Genomic DNA, 21,099 nt, shown 5'->3' with positions numbered 1-21,099 from the left:
AAGAGTTTAGTGGAGGGAAGAATGATTCATGAAATCAGGCAGCCCCAGGATTGGTTCTGAGGAACTCTGGGGCTGCATCATCATCAGATCGCATTTATGGACAGAGAAAGGAGAAGGACATACAGGAAATGGAAGTGAGGTGGAGAACGGCTCTTTGTGACGGCTGGCTTGATGTTGGACTTAATTGAACAAGGTTTGTACAGTTGGCCATTAGTGATTGACTGAAGCATAGCTGCCATGATTGGCTGTGATTTAGCTGTGTGTTACAGAAGCAGACTCCTTAGTTTGCAATCTCTTGCCTTACTAATGTAGGTTGTGATTTACCTGTAAGAACTCAAGATAAATTTGGGACCAGCAGTTGGCATAATGGGTATGTAGCTGGAGTCCCATGTAGTCGACTGTGGTTCGAGTCTCGGACCTGGCGGCTTAAACTCATGCCGGGCATGTGTGCATTCATGCCCAAGATCCTGAGAGGAAACAGAGGCAAGGGATTGCGGCATGGCCATCTCCCCTGAGGGGAGTGATTTCTTGCTTTCTGTCTCTCTGTCTCTGTATTTCTGGTGAACGTATGTGCCCTAATAGCAAAAAAATAATCCAAAAATCCAAAACAAAACAAAACAAAAAAAACAAAAAAAAACCCAAAAGCCTTTCCAAGAACTCAAGACAAATTTTAGTTTGGTTTAACACTCATAATCTTTACTATTCAGATAGCTAAAAGATAAGTTCAAATGACTTATTACTTTCATTGGTGTTCTTAGAGGTTGAACATCTCTTTATAGTCTTATTGTCCACTTGATTTCTACTTTTTTTTGTGTTCTTAGCCCCTTTTTGCATTCAAGTTTTGTATCTTTTTGTAATTTAAAAATATGAGAATTTATAATTTTTATAAATTATATTATATAATTATATATTTTATAATTTAAAAATATGATACAAAATGAACTACCTAACCCCAACCCTTTCCAGAGGAGTATATGGCCTTCAGTCAATATTTAAACCAACCCTTTCCAGAGGAGTATATGGCCTTCATTCTGTTTTTAACCTTAGAATTAGGTTTTAAAAAAATTCTCCTTTCTTTCTTTCTCTGGATTATACTCATTTTAGCTTGCACAATTGACATGCAGAATGACCATACAGTTGTTGCTGTCTACATGCAGAAGAAAATGGCTGTCCTGTTATTTTGGGTGTGGAATTATAATTTCTATTGAGTTGTATGAAACTGTTGATAAATAAGGGTAATGCTACATTAACAGCATTAATGTGTAATGTAATAGTATGTGTAGGGAGATGTTTTCCCTAAAAGTGATATTACATTCTTATTTTGATCATATTGGGGAAGTGAGAGTCTCAGAGTCTCAGAAACCAGGATTGAGAAAGATGTTCCTAAGTGGAAAGTGAGAGGTAGATGGCCCGTTGGCACAAAGACATTATGACTATAAGCCGTGAATGTGAAAAGGCCCGTGTAGGTGGAGGAACATTGAGGATCCAGTTGGTGAAGTGGACTAAAGACGGCTACTTGTCTTCCTAATGTCTTGAATAGTCTAACTACACATTTCTGCCTGGACAGATAGCCAGCCATAATAAAGACTATATTCTCCAATGTATCTTGCAGCTAATTGTGGCTATGTGGCTAACTTCTGACAAAAGAAATACGTGCAGAAATGATAAGCATCTCTCTTGGGAAATGCTTGTAAAGATAATAAGAATGCCCTGTTCTCCTTTGTGCTGCCTGGAGAGTGAATTTAGTGGTTGGATCATGTAGTGGATATTGGTCAAGCCCTGCCTAACTCTCCTTTACTGGACCAGAACAACCATTCTCTAGGTGTTGAGAAATTGGCTGCTATGGCTTGCAGCTGCCCCTTCTCCAGAGAATCAAGTCTTTCTTTTTGGAAGGAGAACAACAATGTCAAGGTCTCTATTTTGGACTGTGAGGTAGAATCCATGTATGTCCAGATGACAGCTGAAAACAAAGTAGGAAGGAGTTCTTTCTCTGTTGATAGTAAACTCTTTGCTTCTGGGAATTGCAGGCTCTACGAGGAGGTCTTCAAAAAGTTCATGAAACATGCCCATTATAAAAACTAAGCATAGATTTTCATTTTTTGCATCAAAATTTAGTGTACTTGAATTCCTTTTGTCTATGAACTTTTTGAAGTCCTCTCATATTTAGCAGAGGATTTTCCTGAGGGTGTCACCTAATGGTTGCTTTCAGCAGGCAGAAATTGGACCATCTGACCAGGCATTCAGGATGTTGATGCAGCATGTGCTTCCATGCTCAGACAGTTAGAATCCTGGCTCCACAGCTTATGTACTTCCTCTGGGACTTTGACATTTCTCACTTGTAATTAGGCCTAATATTATCTACCTATGCAGGATTGGTATTTGGAGTCAGTATGTAAACATATTTTGCGTGGTGGGTGTAAGCAGAGCCATTTTCTGTAAGAATAAATTCCTTCCCAGCTTAAGATAGGAAGATAATGAGATATTTGGAAACTTTTCAGAACACTCTTTTCAAAGTAGGTTTTTGAGACCAAGAGAACCATTGGATTTGCTGACAGCCTTTCCCATGGAAGCTTTTTTGTGTGGAAGAAAGGAAGCAGGGACTTAAATCTGCTATCTGTAGGATTTGCTGAGCCCTGATAAGCTGCTTGAGAGCATCTGAAGTGTCCAGGTATTTCTGTTGCACTCTGAATAGCTTTATGGCCTCCGCGTGACATTACCACTCCCAAATGAAAATCTACACCAGAAGCAAGAGCTGAACTGAATTCCAAAGAGGAGAAACCCATACTTAGGACAAGAAAACTCAGAGACCAATGAAGCCACAGGGAGGACAGTGGGCAATTCTGACACCGCATTAGAGCAGCAGAGGTAGATAGCATGAGGATCTGAGTTTCCCATCCATGAAATATGTTAGCGACGTGCTTGATGTCCAATCCAAATATATCACTTCCATTACAAAGGAAATTTGTGCTGCGCCTGCTCAATCTTATGACCTGGTGAATATGACAAGACACAGTGGGTAGCTCCAAGCAGTTAGTTATTTTATGTCCTACGTGGTGGCTGTTTGTCAGATGAAGCAAAGTTCTTTACTAAAGAAGATTTTGCTCTAGGACCCTTGGGCAATCATGTATGGAGTCCCATGCACTGTGGTGGGGGGCGGGGGCAATTCGTACCACAGTCTGAACCAGCTCTAGATACCTTTCTGGTTCTGGACACATTTGAAACAGGCAACGTTATGTGTCGCCAGATGTAGCCAACACTAGGTGCCTGGCCATGTAGCTATACACCAAGAGCTATTTACTGTGAACCTGTGACTCTGTGTTTGAGGGCTTTTAAATTTTTTTTTTTTTTTTATTTGCTATGGGTGTGTTCATCACGTATGATCAGGGTCAACTAGAATTGTCAGAGTATTAATACTCTGGAAATAGCCCCGAAGCAATTCCAGATTTGTTTTCCTTGTTTGGGATAATTCCGAAGTGTGCTCTCCACAGTTTCCGGAATTACCCAGTGGAGTTAAGCCTCAGCTGTCCGTAATGGTAATCTTTTCGATGACACACCCTTTATTGACTGCTTTCCTTTTCCTGTGTCACTTCTTCCAGTGATCCCCTTTCAAATAAACCCCTTGTCTTTACATCCTTCTATCTGAGGCTGCTGCTCAGAGACACCCCATTAATGGATAAAAGTAGTATTCTCATGTGAAGGTAATGCTGCTTCCAAAACCCCATGGAGCCCCAGAAAGCATTGAACCTCTTTCTTACTGGTAGAAAGAACAAACTATAGCAACTAGCCTTTTACCTTAGAAGAGTTATTCCAGCATAACCCAGACTACTGTATCTCTCAAAGACATTTCACTGATATGCAGGGCTCTAAGACTTCATTTCTGGCATATGATTCTATTTTTTTTTTGAGAGGTTTTTATTATGGGGTGCGTGCACTCGCCAGGAAGACAGAGAGAGACAGAGAGACAGAAAGCGAGAAATCACCCCCTGAGGGGAATGGCCATGTTGCAATCCCTTCTCCTCTATTCGCCTCTCGGGATCTTGGGCACGCACACACACGCGCCTGGCATGAGTTTAAGCCACTGGGTCCAGGATTTGAACCGTGGTCGACTACATGGGAGTCCAGCGACATAGCCATTACGCTAATTGCTGGTCCCTGGCATATTATTCTTAGAGTACCTTGCTCCGTTGGTCCAATGAACACATTTTTATTAATATAGTGGACCTGTGTAAGGTTTGGTGGAATGTCAAGAAGGTCAAGCCTTGTAGGCTGTCTCGTATGGAGAACAGAAGAGAACATTGCCTGTGGCAAGATGGTGAACGTGTACTGTTGTTCCTGTCATGTGTCACGAAGGTTCCTTTGATTCTCCCTATTGTGAATTGAAAAGAATACATTCACTATGCGGACAGCTGCATACCAAGCACCAGCTCTATGCTGAGCTCTCTAAATACCAAGTGTACCAGAGCAACTGTGATTGGAAAACTACCTGAATCAGTTTGTAGTAACTCCCCATCATCTGCCACAGTTCATCTAGTTTGTAGAGAGGTCACACAGTTGATTTAAGCAGGGATACACTAGGGCTCACCATGACTGTACCCATTATAGGATTTGGATGGTGTTGAGATATTGCTCCTCATTGTATTTCTTGGTTAGGCAGGGCAGAGTAGTTTCAGGTGCTTCACTTGACCTTTTCTACCAGGGTGGTTCTTCTTTTTTATTTTTATTTTTTGGAGAGGTTTTTGCCATAGGGTGCGTGTGCTTGCCAGACAGAGAAAGACAGAGAGACAGAAAGTGAGAAATCACCCCCCAGGGGGGATGGCCACGCCACAGTCCCTTCTCCTCCATTCTCCTCTCGGGATCTTGGGCACTCACGCACATGCTCCCGGCATGAGTTTTAAGCTGCTGAGTCCAGGACTCGAACCTCAGTCAACTACGTGGGAGCCCAGTGACATAGCCATTATGCTAACTGCTGGTCCCAGCAGGGTGGTTCTTACTCCACAAGTCAGGAGACAAATGGGAGGATTCTGACAGCTCCTAAGTATTTCCATTCCAATTACATACTTGGGACTTCAGAAAATAACCGATTGCACTCTATAAAATAAAATTAAGATATATGGTCATTTAACACTTGACCTCCAAACCTCCTATTCTAACTAGAGCACTGTCATAACATTCGAATTGTTTGTTATTAATGTTAGCTCAGACTCTGTGTCTATTGGTTTGTAATCCCCCTTCTTTTTTTCTTTTTCCCTGAGTACACGGCTATCATGGCAAATAACTGCAAATCCCTTGGGATAAATACCATTGTCAATAGGCTTCTCCCAGGGTTCTGTTACCTATTTATATATCCATCATGAGAGAGATTAGTGCCTTTAAACAAGAGGACAGAGAAAGCTCTCTTGCTGCTTCTGCCATGTGAAGTTATAACAGAAGACTGCCTTCTGGACTAGCCAGGTGGCATGGTGGTTAAGGCAGCTGGATTCCACTGGGCCCATTGTACAGTTCAAGTCCTGGGCCCAATGGCTTGAAAAACATGCTGGCATTTGTGCATATGTGCCCAAAATTCGACGAGTAAAATGAAAGAGAAGGGATTGTAACATAGCTGCCTACCAGACACAGAATCTGCTTTAGCTCAGACTTCTCAGCTTCCAGAACTATGAGACACAAATTTCTATTGTTTATGAGACACCTAGTTTATGATAATCTGTTATAGCAGCCTGAACAGACAAAGATGGCAAGTTAAAGCTAGTTGAGGAAAAAGTTAGAGACATTGGGAGAAACCAATAGGACCACAGTTGGTCTTTTAACATATTTATCTGACAGATAAAATAGCCACAAAAAATAGGTTTAGGAAAAGTGCTTTATTTTTTAAAATTATTATTATTATTATTATTTGCTATAGGGTATGTGTGCTTTCCAGAGAGAGACAGAGTAAAAAGGAGAGAGGGGGAAAGTGAGAAATCACCCTTCAGGGGATGGCCATGCTGCAATCCTTTCTTCTCTATTCTCCTCCTGGGACTTTGGTCTTGTAAGCACATGCACCCAGCAAAATTTTCAAGCCTCTGGATCCAGGACTCAAACCGCAGTTGGTCATGTGGGATCCAGCACCTGAACCTCCACTCTACCTACTGGCCCAGTTTAGGAAAGATTTTAGTAATAATCAAAGTAATTAATGATGCTATATTGAATATTAAACCCTATAAAGAGAAAATGTATTAACGTTTTAAGCATCTATAAACCAGTGTAATAGTGTCTGGATATTCCTTGATGGTGAAATTCACATCAACTTCATAAATTAAGGTATTTGGATAGATGTAGTGGCTATAAAGTTACCAAGTCAGAGTAGAGATCCAGTGGGCCATGAAAGTGCTCACTGAGGTTTTTGGAAGGATGAGGGCGGAAAGCAGAAGCACATTTTGTCTTTCTCTCACTTCATTCCTCCCATTCCATTTCCAATGCAATGGCACCTGTTTTCTTGACCAACTATATCCATGATTAATGGAAGGAGAGCTGAGTTTGGTGTGGTGGCAGCTTTTCACAAGATCTACTTAAAACATGACATCTATAAAAATTGTCTTAATAATTAATCTGAATGGGGGCAAAAGGAATGGCTATTAGAAATAAAATCCTAAATCTTTCTCTGTGTGTAAGAAGACCAACTTTCTTCCTGCCTATATAAACAATTTACTTTTAGAAGAGAACTTACAGAGTGTAGACTTGGGATGGGAAAGCAAGATTCAATTTGTGAGGTCAAGCTTGGTGAGAAAAGTGTTTCCAGAAATAATATTTGGAAAAGGATTACATTTTGAACCCTGGTCAATTTCTTACCTCCTGGCAAAATAAATTATGATGCTGGGCAGGTTTCAAGCTCCCTGAAATGCCAGAGTTGTTATCTGATAAGGTTCTATTTGAGGGTTTTTTTACACACATTTTAAATGGCTGCCAAGACATTTGCCTTTTCACTGCATCTCTGTTAGGCACTAAAGCTTGTGTCTTGATGTGCGCGGCACAAGCTGCAGAAGGAGGTGGATTTTGACAGTTCACTGGGACTACAGTTTTTGTCTCTGGAGAGGTTTTTCCTATAGTAGGGTGTGTGCACTCACCAGAAAGAGAGAGAGAGAGAGAGAGAGAGAGAGAGAGAGGGAGAGAGAGAACGAGAAATCACCCCCTCGGGGGGGGGGATGTCCACTCTGCAATCTCTTCTCCTCCATTCTTTCTCGGGATCTTGGACACGCATGCACACACGCCCGGCATGAGTTTAAGACATTGGGTCCAGGAGCTGAACCATGGTCGACTACATGGGAGTCCAGCGACATAGCCATTATGCGAATTGCTGATCCCAATTTTACAGAGGCTGAAGTCAACTTGCAAAAGAAGCAGAGACACAGTCCCATGGCGAGGCAATTAGAAATGACTTTGCGTTCCCTTATGGAGAAAAGAAAAAATTCTGTTCTTGCCTTAAAAAGAGGAAAGGAATATGGACAAATAGTTTTCACTGAGAATTTGGAATAAGCCCTTATGGATGTGTGTATAATTGTAAATATAATGTGTAATTATTTGTAACATATGTAATTATATATTATGTAGGTATAATTATATGTGAATATCTTATCTATAATAATATATAATACAAAAGAATGCTAATATACAAAAATATAAAATTAATATGAGAATATGTTATATATAAATATAACAATTATACAAAGATAAATAAGTCTCTGAACACACTCACATGCATACCCACAAATGCTCACATTTACTTTTTTTCCCTTCTGTGCTTTTTTCCACTTTAAAATGGAAAAAAAGGCTAAATTTAGATTAAAATTATTTGGTAGCAATTATTGCTAAATATTGAACTCTGCATCTGCAGCTACCAAAGATTATAAGCTTGATTAATTCACATCACTAATTTAACTCTGAAAGTACTGAATGTCTACTGTGAGATAAACCTGGATTTAGTCTATTGTCGACATTCTTTACAAGAAGATGCATTCAAGTCAGTCAAGTTGAATCAGGATAGGCAGATTAGATGACACTGGAAAACAATGCATATGCCATTGAAATCATTATAAGATTAGGAGATCATTTATAAGATGGATAAATGAAAGGAATGCCTACGACATACCCAGTCATGACAAAAAGTCACAAGAATGATATGACTTCACTTGCTGCTGAGTTTGGTCTTAGTGGAGAAAGCAGATTTATGGTTGGTAATTTGTGTCCTTCAAAATTTAGAGGCAGGAGGCAGATGAAATTATAGCATGTTCAGCAAAACCTCTCCATAGCCGACTGTTGGACAGAAAACCAAGTTTCCTGAAAAGTCACGGAAAAGCCACTCAGAGTCCTAACTCCTGGATCCTTATTATGAGTGTGGAGAAAAAAACTTAAAATCTGATATGTCCACTATGCACAAAGGTGTATTTTTACAGTATTTCAAAAAAAGGTAAATTAGGAATATCTTTATATTCCAAATGACCTGGTATTATTTTATTTTGTCATAAATCATATGTATCCTGATGTGATTGAAATCCTACCAGGTCTGAAGTTATAACCGCAGCTAATGTATTTGAAAAAAATAAAAAGCTTTTTGTCAGAATGGTTTCTGCCTCAAACTGTGCAAGACACACTTATTCTTAAAGATAGAAGGACTTTTTTTTTTTTTTAAACAAAAATCTTGAAAGACTAAGCAGGAAATAACACACACTCACAGAGACATTTTAGTCGAAAAGGAGTAATTGAATGTAAGCGAGAAAGGGGATATATTTTAAAGAATTTTGACAGGCCAGCGTGAGAACAAAGGGCTGTATTCTCTATTACCTGTTTCCCCAGGGGTTCCTGACTCTCATGGACTTCGATGGGAGGGCCACTCATGGAAGGAAGGCCTGGAGCTGAAGAAGTGGGATCAAAGCGATCAGCTCAAAGCTTCTCAGCCTGCCCTCACTAGGCCAGCTGTTTAGAAAGTTACATGGCCTTCCACAGCCATGCCTGCCCCTCTGGAAATGGCACTCACAAGACAGTTAAAACCCCAGCCTGAATAACTGAGTTCGGTTTGGAATACTTTGTAGGTTTCTTCTACAGATTCACCCCATAGGAGGGGGGATAATGGATCAAGTAGTGACCATGAGCTTGTGGTTCACGGAAAAGAGGAAAGCTACATACAAATGACTGTTGGTTGGCCGAAGGGCACACAGAAGGCACTTCTTACTTAGGACCGGGTTTGGCCTTAGCTGTTGCGGCTCACAGAGTAAGTCACACAAGGGGTATAAAGTTGAAGAGAGCATACACATTGTTATTGGGCCTGGTTCAAACCCAGCCTCCTCGGTTCACAGAAAGATGATTGTAGAATACTTACTGCTCTCTTTTGGGCTTCAATTTCTTCATCTAAAGTGGGACTCATAATACCTACTCAACATCTTAAGTTTGGGTGAGGATTAAATGCTAGAGAGCATACATGAGAGGGAAAAGCAAAGGATCTGGTCCTTAAGTGTCAGTAAGTGAAAATACACGCCAGTTTTCCTTAAGAGTTTGGTCGCTATGATTTCAGAATGAGGATCACCTGCTCGACCACTTCCTTAGCTGTGTGACATTGGCAGGGTTTTTAATCGTTCTGAACCGTATTTGGCTTATCAGTAAAACACGAATGGGTTCTCCCTCAAAGGTTTATTAAAAACAGCTAAATAATTTTTTAAAAAAGTATTTAATACAGCTTCTATAATGTAGTAAGTGCTCAAAAAAGTATTCTTTCATTTTATTGTGCCTGAATTCTCTGTTAGTTTGCTTTACTGTTTTTTATTAACCAGTTCCCAAACTCCTAGTTCCTGTGAAACCTAAATTTTTTTTAATGCATCTTCTTTTACAGCCCTGATAAAGAGAGAGCCACAGACTGAACTATGCATTCTAGAGACCCCTCTTGGTTCTCCTTCAGCATTTGAAAACAACATAATAATCCATTGCATTGGGTGCAGTGTCACAATACTCTTCACTCCGTAGCCAACCTTTTCTTGCTGGACCTTTCTGGTTTTATTTCCATGGCATAATAAAAGTGGCAGTTGTGAAATTAAATCGACTGGATAATATTTTATAATTTTGATGTGCTTATATCCAAAACTATACACAGGTTGATTTTGTGTTCTGTATTTTTTTTGGAGAGATTTTTGCTATAGGGCGCATACGCTCGCCAGAAAGACAAAGTGAGACAGAGAGACAGAAAGTGAGAAATCACCCCCCAGGGAGGATGGCCACACTGCAATCCCTTCTCCTCCATTCTCCTCTCGGGATCTTGGGCACACATGCACACGCGCCCAGTGTGAGTTTAAGCCACCGGGTCCTGGACTCGAACTGTGGTTGGCTACATGGGAGTCCAGTGACATAGCCATTACACTAACTGCTTGTCCCTGTTCTATATTTTCTAGAGCAAGCATGTGTTGTCTCTTTCCTTGGTAGGTGCGACAAAAAAGAAGACTGTGGGTCCAGGAGGTGGTGGAGCATTGGCACAACTGAAGGCCCTTGGTCAGATCCTGAGGCTTTCTTGAGCACACTGGGTTTACATACTCGTGTCCATGATCCAGGTCATCTGAATCTGGGGATAGGTCATGGTGTGGAGACCCAGTTGAGGGTAGTTTGTCATTCTGTTTCTCCCCTTTTCCTCTTTGTTTCTTTTCTTTTTTCTTTTTTTTGTCTCTTTCTCCTGGAAGAGATGAATAAAATGAACTTAAAAAAGGGGGGGCATAGAAATGTTAACATAAACTCAGTTGGTAAAAAAGCCATTCCTTATTCTCTAATTTCTCACAAATACCTCAAACTGAATGCATTATACAAACTAAAGGATTTATTCTAACACTTCTTAAAAAAAATAAACATACAGGGACCAGCAGTTAGCATAATGGCAATGTTGCTGGACTCCCATGTAGTCGACCACAGTTCGAGTCTTGGACCCAGTGGCTTACAACTCACACCAGGTGTGTGTGCATGCGTGCCCAAGATTCTGAAAGGAGAGTGGAGGAGAAGGGATTGTGGCATGGCCATCCCACCTGGGGGTGATTTCTTGCTTTCTGTCTCTCTATCTCTCTCTCTCTTTCTGGCGAGTACACGCGCCCTGTAGCAAAAGTCTCTCCAAAAAATAAAAAAATAAAAAATAAATAAACATACAGATCTTCCACACAGAATGAAGATCCTTCACATAAACCGGAGGTCTATACTAGACTGTAGCACCTGTACCAACCTCCATTACTGGCTGAACCCCTCCCAGTAAATGATGGAGTGTATATATTTTCCAAGAGAAGTAATGATGGCAAAATGACCTTAGGCGAGTTTTTCATTGTTCCATTTCTCATGACATTGAAAGTCCCAAAGTTTCTTGACGTGGGGAAGGGCAAGATTCAGTCAACTACTTGTGCCCTTAGCGTGCTGTTGTGGAATTGATGCTGGGCTGTTGGAATGCAAGTTGGACTTAAGCTCTATTATTTAATAACTTTGAAAGCTTGGATAAATCACTTAATTTCTTTGGAATGTGGTTTCATCTGTAAGTTCCTCATCTGGAAATGAGCAATAAGGATATCTGTCTTTCTTAACATGCGGCGGCTGTGATATTCAAATGAGCAAAGCTTTAGGGAGACCATGCTATACAACGGCAAGACATTATTACGTCACAGAGACAGTTTGCTTATTCTATGCCTAAGGTTGTTAATTTTGTATTATATATAGATAACTATGTGTCCATAAACACACATGTACATATGACAGTAATGAATCGATGATTTGTCATTCTTAGACATACCTGTATAGACTTTTATGCACTCTTTGGGATCCGATGGCGTTAAATGGCTTGCACAAATGAAAGTTATCTTATTTTTATCACTGGGAAAGTTTCCAGGACATTATCAACACGTGCTAAAGTTTCCTACATAGAATGTAATACTGAAACCTCTGCTACCTTATACTGGGACTCACAACTTCCCTGTGATTTGCCTCTCACTTATAAAAAAGCCACAGGACTTACCAGCCAAATTCCAAAGTGACATTCAGCAGCAGATATTTGGGTTCAGTTTTGGTTTTGCTTTCAGACATCACAAAAAATGTCTGAATGTATGTACCACCCCTCCCCATCCCACATCCCCCCCTCACTTTTTTCCTCCTCTGGAGCTCCACTAACCTGTTAGTTTCAAAACCACTAACACACACATTCACGCACACACCTTTTGCAGGATTCTTAAGATATTGCTTCCCGCATGTTGCTCATACATCAATTTAACTGTACAGCACTGCCCTTAGTTATTATCTCTCCTGAAACCATGTGGAATACTCATCTTCTCTAATCCTGGTCTATAGTATTTCCAAAGTACTTTACAAGCCCAGAGTAACGGCCTCTAATGCCTTGCAGCAGCTGAGCTGGTAGCACACATGATATCTTAAATGTAACAATCAAAGGAGCACGCTGGATCCTGGTATTTCCGCTGGCTCGCAGATGTGCTGTGTCCACATCCAAAATCTGTAATGTCAATTTTAAACAAAAGAAGCTTAAAACAAAATAGTCTCCCTGCCTGTGTCAACAACTGAGCCAGGGCAAAGAAGGCTCCCCAATAGGGAGACTGCCTGTATTGTATATCAGTTATCTGACCCCTACAATAATTTTTTGGGGGGTGTGTGTCCATGAGCAACCTTGCTCAAGATTTATGTAATGGAGGGCATTGTTTTATTAATCTACACCATGTGGAACTCTCCAGGTGCTAAGCTTTGATCTTCCTGCCCTCTGGTGCATTAAGTTTTCTAGAACTCATTGACAATGATGTTTGTGATTTAAAGCACTCTTTTTCCTTATGCAGGGAGGGGGTAGCAAAAACGGTTCAGATAACTCTACCTTGAACCAGAGACCCTCAGCTCCTTCTCTTGTTTGGTCTCAGTTTGGTATAAAGTTCACTGTGATTCTGTTCAGAAGAATTTGATAGGCACTCCAAGGAGTAAAAGAATATCTTTCTGAAACATTTTATGGCACATTAGATTACTGCTGGAAATGCCGGACTTGGCTGACTGGGGACACTTGGCCTTTGTCAAGGTGGTATGTGAAGATGAAAAGTAAAAGGCAATTTTTCCATTTCTCCCCACTATGAGGGAAAGGGAAAAGGGGGTCAGAAGGATAAAAAAGAGATACAGACATTCAGAAATGCAAGTCATGAAACTAAAAGCATTAAGAACAAAATGATAAAGTTTTTCTAATAAAAAAGGATAATAACTAACCAACTAGGTTTGTTATGTTATAGAAGGTAGAGCATTTTGTTGGAAGAGAATATAAAGAAACATCAAGAGGGTCAAAGATAATATAATATGAGGGTGTCTACAAAAAGTTAGTAGGAAATATGCATTATAAAAACTACTTAAGGTGGCTGGCAGGTGTCATGGTGGTTGAGGTACTGGACTCCCACATGGCCAATCATTGCTCGAGTCCCCGACCTGGCAGCTTATTTTTTCTCTCTCTGGTCAAATTAATATAAATGAATAAATAAATAAAATTAAACAATTCCAAAAAACCCCAACTACTTATGAATTAAAATTTTTTGTAGCGATATGGTCTTATATTTTAATTTCATTTTTTGGAACTTTTTGAGGTCACCTCATATATAATGATTAAGGATACAGACCTTGGTGTCAGATTGCCTGCTTCAGACTCAATTTCTGTCACGTACTAGTGTTAAGTTCTGTGTCTGTAAAGGAGGATAATACTAGTAGTTACTTCTAGGCTACTGGTAAGATTACGTAAGGATTTAGAACAAGGACTGCATATTCTAAGTGCTATGTGTTTGCTAATATCTGACCCGAGTGGAGTCCTTCAGCTGCATACAATACGTGAAATTTGCAACATGGATTACTTTTTCTTCTTATCCTCACCTTTATTATTAAACAGTGTGACGTTTTGAACTTTCTGGAATGACAGAGTTCAGGCTGGGTTTCTTTTAGGTATGTAAATAGCAACTCCTTTATTGGGGAAAAGTTCCAACTGCATAGATGGGTTCAAGGACACTATTATCAGAGGTTAAAAATTAGAGAAGAGGTCCACTGCTGTACTGAGGTCCCAGAATCCCCTGTGGCCCTGCAAAGCCATCACTATTTCCGGTCTTGCTGGTGAGGTGGATTCTCTCTTCTTCAAATATTTTGATCTATAGAGTGCAAAGAGTGCTTTTACCTCTATCACCATGGATTATTATATTGGGGTTATTTGAAAAGTCAGGACTTATTTTTTCTGCTATTTTATGAAAAAATTTTCCAACAATCTAATAGTTTTTCTTCTCCTTAAACTTCGTATACATGAGATCATATTCTACAAACTCTTCTGTGTCTGGCTTTCTTACAAAATTACGTATTTTAAGATTTGTGCCTTTTTTTTTTTTTACATGGATCAGTAGTAGCATTTTCACTGCTGTATAAAATCTTATTGCATGAGTATGTCACAATTTGTTTACTCATTATGCTGGAAGGTTGATTTTGATTTTTGGATGCTGAAAACTCGAGGGTTTGTATCCCAGGTCCTTCCTGAACATGTGCACACCCATGATTTAGGCTGGCTGAGGCTGGGGGGGAATCGTGGTGTGAAGATCCTGCTGGGAGTGCCTGTCTACCTGTCTCTCTTACACTCTTGGTCTCTCTTTCTCAAGAAAGAAATAACACTCTGGAAAAAGCTTTGAACATTAATTGTTAAAAGACATTTTAATAATCTATCAACAGTTTTGTCATGCGTACACTAAATTTTCTTCTTACTTATACTTGAGTTGAATTCAGGAAGCTTTGGTGTTTAAGCATTTCTTCTTTTTTTCTTTTTGGTCTTTACTGTCTAAATAAGATTATATTTTAAAGAACAGTTTAATTTTCATTTCTTGGGTCAGTGCCAACCACCATTATTAACGATGTCAGTTTGCTGAACAGCAAATGATGATTAGGTGAGACTCATCATGTTATTTTGTAAAGCTATTGAGTGATTTCATGACTCATTTGGTCCAGCTCAAAAAGAAAGATATGAGAAATGCCAAGATAGTGAAAGATTCATCATCTAAACTGGTGTATATAGGGCAACAAAGGTTTTATATAGAAGGTTTCTACATCCATATTCATCGCAGAGAGATGAGTGTGGGATGCTTTGAAACCAGCTCCATTGCTAGACAAAGGTGTTCGAGGATTCCATTTCTTGCTCATATAATGGGAGGCAGGGTTAAGAGACAATTTACCCCACAGTGTAAGAGCGGACATGCCTTACTTTCAAACAACATGAGCCTATTCTGTATTCCTCATCAACAGCCAGTGGAAGAGACACCAGGGCAACACAGGAAAATAAATGAGATGACTAGGTGGGAGGTTAGGGTCTAGAGCCTTGCTTCTCCCTTCACGATATGCCGAAAAGGAGAAACGCCCTCACAGGATCCTGTAGCACTTACAGATAGGCCACAGAGAAGAAAGGAAGGCAGGGAAGAGTGCTAGAACATCCTATGGTTTTTTCTTTAAACAAACTTACTCTTTTTTTTTTTTTTGAGAGATTTTCACTGTAGGGCACGTGCACTCACCAGACAGACAGAGAGAGACATAGAGACAGAAAGCGAGAAATCACCCCCCAGGGAGGATGGTCACATCGCAATCCCTTCTCCTCCATTCTCCTCTCGGGATCTTGGGCACGCACGCACACGCGCCCGGCGTGAGTTTTAAGCCACCGGGTCCGGGACACGAACCGCGGTCGACTATGTGGGAGTCCAGCGACATAGCCATTACGCTAACTGCTGGTTCCCTAAACAAACTTACTCTTTGAGAGTGCATTAAATTAGGGTAACTGATCATCTTTGTTGTCCCAGGACTGAAGGCTTTCCATGGGTGTGAGACTCTCAGTGCTGAAATGGGTTTAGTTTTAGTCAAACCAGACACTTGGGATAACAAAACAGATTTAGCATATCCCTCAGAGTCCTAGATCATCTGTGCTGTAGGAGGTCATCAAATGCAGGAATTGTAAAGCTTGTTTAGCAGAAGAAAAGCCTCTCTTTTTTTTCCTTTTTTTTTTGGAGAGATTTTCACTGTAGGGCGCATGCGCTCGCCAGACAGACAGAGAGCGACATAGAGACAGAAAGCGAGAAATCACCCCCCAGGGGGGATGGTCACGCCGCATTCCCTTCTCCTCCATTCTCCTCTCGGGATCTTGGGCACGCACGCACACGCGCCCGGCGTGAGTTTTAAGCCACCGGGTCCGGGACACGAACCGCGGTCGACTACGTGGGAGTCCAGCGACATAGCCATTACGCTAACTGCTGGTTCCCAGAAGCCTCTCTTTTGAATACAGAATCTTAGGCATTAGATTAGAAACTCATGAAGTGGAGCTGACATGTTCAAAGGAGGGTGGGCATGTGGACCTTAGGTTGGGCATGTGGACCTTAGGGAGGTCTCCATCTGACCTCACCATCCTATTTTACAGATAAAGAAACTGAGGCCAGGAGACCTCAGGGACTCAAAACACTATATCTAGGCCATAACAGGGATAGGAATGAATCTCCCATCTTATCTCTTGAGTTGTTCTTGGCCTACCAGCACTGTCTCTCAGAGTGTAGATGGGGTACCCCCAGTCAGAATCCCTGTGAGTACTTGTTAAAGGTATTTACCAGGGTGGGGCCAGCAGATGGTGTGGTGGTTAAGACTCTGGACCCTCACATGGCTGACCATGGTTCAAGTCCTGGACCTGGTGGCTTGCTTTCTCACTTTCATTTTCTCTTTCTCTTGTTGGTGAGCATGTGCTCTATAGCAAACTTAAAATAATAATAATAAAAATAAATAGATAAAATAATTAAGAAAGTGTTTACTGGGGGACCCTGTCCCAGGCCTACTGTTTAGAACACCTCAGAAAGGAGCCTATGAATCTGTATTATATACAAATCCTCTGATAATTCACATGCACACATGGCTACTTAAGTTTAACCTCTCCTTCTCTTTACTCCAGAATTCGTACCTGAGAGGTGCTAGAGACCCCTTACTCCTATAACCTCTCAGTCTTGTCATTGGTAATTTGGGCATTAGAGTTTACTGCAGGTTACTAAACGGGATAATAAAAAGGGTCCCAAGTTTTGGGGACCAGGTAGGCTGTAGACATTGCAGCTCCTGCTGTTCCATCACAGCTGGACTGAAGCTGGATTCTTATGTGTCAGTTGAGAGGATGTCACCCACGCTGGACTGGGCCAGCTTCAGGATTTACTCTCTTGTATCGTAAAATGTTCCCTCTGTCCCTGTAATAGAAGTATTTTTTCCTTAGGCAGAAGTAGATGAATCTCCCTGAGATCCTATTGAAAAGTTCTGCCCTTTGACCTGGGGACTTTAATTCCTCTTCTGTCAGCTTCAGCAGGTCTTGTGATAACACGGAGGGCAAAGACCAGCCTGGTATGGCTTACATGACTTTCACAATTTTTTCTTTCATAGATTTCCTCTTCTTTTCATCATATGCTTGGCTTTGTCTTTGAGAAAGTTGACAGGGACTGGAGATCCAAATTAGGGTGTTTTGTCATGTAATGCCAGCTATTCATATTTTCCTATGGAATTATTCTACTGCTATGGCTCTGGGATAGCTAATACAAATATTAATAAACAACAACCCTGGTTGAAGAATTTCTCTATTATTTTCCTTTGAGTTAAAATATTTATTTTTTAAAAAATTAATTAAAATTACTATAGCTTTATTCAATATATTGCATATATTCAATATATTTGCATCAGAGTGATGCAAACTATTCTTTCTGAATGACTCTAATAATGTTTTATTCTACCCTCATTCTTGATTCCTTCTCATCCCCCCTGCCTCCCACCATCCCAGCAAATAAAACCAAAGTAAATAGTCTGTGGACTTCTAGATTATCAAAAGTTGTCTAAGAATTATGTCTTTAAAACTCACGCCAGGTGCGTGTGCGTGCGTGCCCAAGATCCGGAGAGGAGAATGGGGGAGAAGGGATTGCGGCGTGGCCATTCCCCCTGGGGGGTGATTTCTCGCTTTCTGTCTCTCTGTCTCTCTCTGGCAAAAACCTCTCAATATTTATTTTTTAAAAAATTAATTAAAATTACTATAGCTTTATTCAATATATTGCATATATTCAATATATTTGCATCAGAGTGATGCAAACTATTCTTTCTGAATGACTCTAATAATGTTTTATTCTACCCTCATTCTTGATTCCTTCTCATCCCCCCTGCCTCCCACCATCCCAGCAAATAAAACCAAAGTAAATAGTCTGTGGACTTCTAGATTATCAAAAGTTGTCTAAGAATTATGTCTTTAAAACTCACGCCAGGTGCGTGTGCGTGCGTGCCCAAGATCCGGAGAGGAGAATGGGGGAGAAGGGATTGCGGCGTGGCCATTCCCCCTGGGGGGTGATTTCTCGCTTTCTGTCTCTCTGTCTCTCTCTGGCAAAAACCTCTCAAAAAAAAAAAAAAGAATTATGTCTTTAGAGGAGTAATGTCTGTCCACCTTCATCAAGGTCAGTGTATCTCCATGCTAGTTTCTAAGCTGGGCAGGACCCCATTCCTGTCCTCTCCATCAGGATTCTACTCTTGAAACACAAGCCCAACCCATTTCTCAGTCTGAGGCCAAAGCAATCAGCAGGATCGATGTGACTCTGGGTGGCCTGCCAACGAAGGGATTGGCCATTCCCTGAGGTTCTTGTAGACATTCAGAATTAGTGGTGTCATATCAAGTCCTAGGGTTGTTTTGCCATATCCATTCGACTGCCTCTGTCCATATGCAGCCTAGCTACAGACTTTCCACACTATATTTCTAGATCCATTAGCTTCCTCCAGGAGAATGGAAGAAAATGTCTTCATGTGTCTCTGGTTAGGAATGTGCAGTCCTAACTTCAAACCCGGTTCAGAAGTCCAAGTGACACAGCTTCTAGTCCTTGTTGCTGCAGCAAGTGTGGGATTCCTCCAGGTGGTGGGGGTTGGGAAGTGGGAAAGAAAGGGAAACCAGAGCATGAGTTTCATATGAGGTCTTTAGGGTTGTGCAAGGACATTGTCAACACATGCTGACCAGGAGTCATGCTGGGGAGCAGAGATCCCTCACCACCACCTAAAATAGGAGGCACAGAGTGCTATGGCAGTGGGGTGACTATAGGACTCTGGTAAGCCTTTCTGTGCAAGTTTGGTCCTGTCTTGCTATCTGCGAACCTCCTTGTAGAAACGACTTTACCTAGACCAGCTTACTCTGTAGGAAACTCCTCCCCAAGCTGTGTTTACCTTTGCCTTGTGATCTGACAGATTAGTCAGCTTTTGATACTTACCAAAAAACCAACCCATCAACCAAACAAAACACCTCCAAAAGCAGCAGTGTGCAGTGACAATCATTTGTTCTTATGTTCCAGGACTGTGGGATGGCTAGGGCAGCTCTGTTCCATGGGTTCCTTCTGGGGATCAGGTTGAATGGCAGCAACCAACAGAAGTTATGGAAACACATCATGGCCCTTGGGGACCAAGGCTCAGAACTGGCACAATATCATGTCCTCCCACATGCTGTCAGCCAAAACAAGTCATAGACAAGCACAGCATCAGTGGAGCTGGGAAATAGCTGGGCGTGAGTGTGGGGAAAGATAAAGTACATTATTTGCTGGATAATAACCTAATATACCACAGTTGGTTTCCTAGAGCTACTTCCCCCTTAGTCTCTTCATTGAGAGAGCACAGATCCTGGCCCTAAGGATCTAGATTCTGGATGTATTGGAGGGTGCTTGCAGCAGGGGAAACAAGTCCTAATATTTAGCTGTGTCTCTGATAGATTATGGAATGGGCCTTCAAAAATATACATATAATAAAAGGTAGTATGCTCTGAGTTTTTACTTTTAGTAATTTAGTGGCTCTAAAAGAGACAGCGACTAAAAGCACAGTTTAGGTTTCTATGTTTGAAGTTGGTGAAGAGATAGTTCAACACTGGGAAAGCATCCCTTCTTATCTAGGCTCCACAGCAGGCATAACTAATTGATTGTGGATTTCATTCCTGTTGACAGAGGATGCGATGTCAGATAAAATTTCAAGGCAGCACAAAGCATTGCTGCTAATAAGCTGGGTGGGGAAATGGTTCCTTGGTGCAATCCATTACCTAGAAACTTGGGTATATGTGGATGACATTCAAAGTGTGACAGTGGGATATGTCGATAGCATCATATTTCTAGAAGTGGTGCTAGGCAGTGCCAAAGTTAGAGAGCTCCTGACCACAAACTGAGGCTTCTTATGGAGTGAGGAAGATGAATGGGCAAAATATTCCAGCTGTGTATGGTGTAGAAACTACCTTCTACTGCTGAAAAATCCAAGTTTACAGTGGGCCAGATTTGGGAAGTGGCATAGGGCTGTAAGAATGAGTAGAGTTAGAGATTAATTTCAAGTAATTCCCAAGCAATACCTTTTTAGCTGTAAATCCAGAGGACTTTATGAATGGAATGCTTTCATAGCATTCCAGAGCAAAGTCCTGAAACTCTAAAATCAGAAACCATTTTGCTACAGTTTTATGACCACTGTTTTGTGACAATCCTGAGGATGCTACGTAGCTCTAGTAATTCAGAAGCTAGGATATGCCTTAAAAACTTAAAAGATGCCCATGAATGAATTAGTTGGGTAAAAGAAATTGGAGTGTGGTATTACAGGAAAAGTAATAAAAAGAAAAGAAGTCCTGGGAGGCTGTCAATGAGTACAATGGGCAAATTTAGCTTGACAGATATGTATTTATTAGAGAAATTTGCTGGACGTACTTGGGGTACTGTTGTAAACATCACAGATATGACTAGAAGGAACTCTCTGAGAATGGCAAGTAGAGACTCTCTTTAACCAACTGGGAGTTGGGAACCCCAAGACAGAGTACAAATAGAACATACAGAATGGAGTTGGAATATAGAGTAAGGACTTACCCTCCTGACTGGGTCAGGCATCAAAATGATGTTCTTGATTGTGATCCCAGAACATAGGTTAGAGAAAGCATAAAACAGACTTAAACACCATCAAGGAAAGCCCTGTCTGGCATACCAGTAGTCATGCTTCAAGATAAAACATGAGATGTCAAAGGCTGTTGGAGTTTTACCATTCTTGGTATTCCCAGTGGCCAAGTGATTGCTTGGCATG

Source organism: Tupaia chinensis, unplaced genomic scaffold (genome assembly GCF_000334495.1).
Source record: "Tupaia chinensis unplaced genomic scaffold, TupChi_1.0 Scaffold000354_1, whole genome shotgun sequence".
In the NCBI taxonomy this organism is placed as follows: domain Eukaryota; kingdom Metazoa; phylum Chordata; class Mammalia; order Scandentia; family Tupaiidae; genus Tupaia; species Tupaia belangeri.
The sequence above is the reverse complement of the archived record's forward strand: the minus strand, read 5'-3'. Positions refer to the sequence as shown.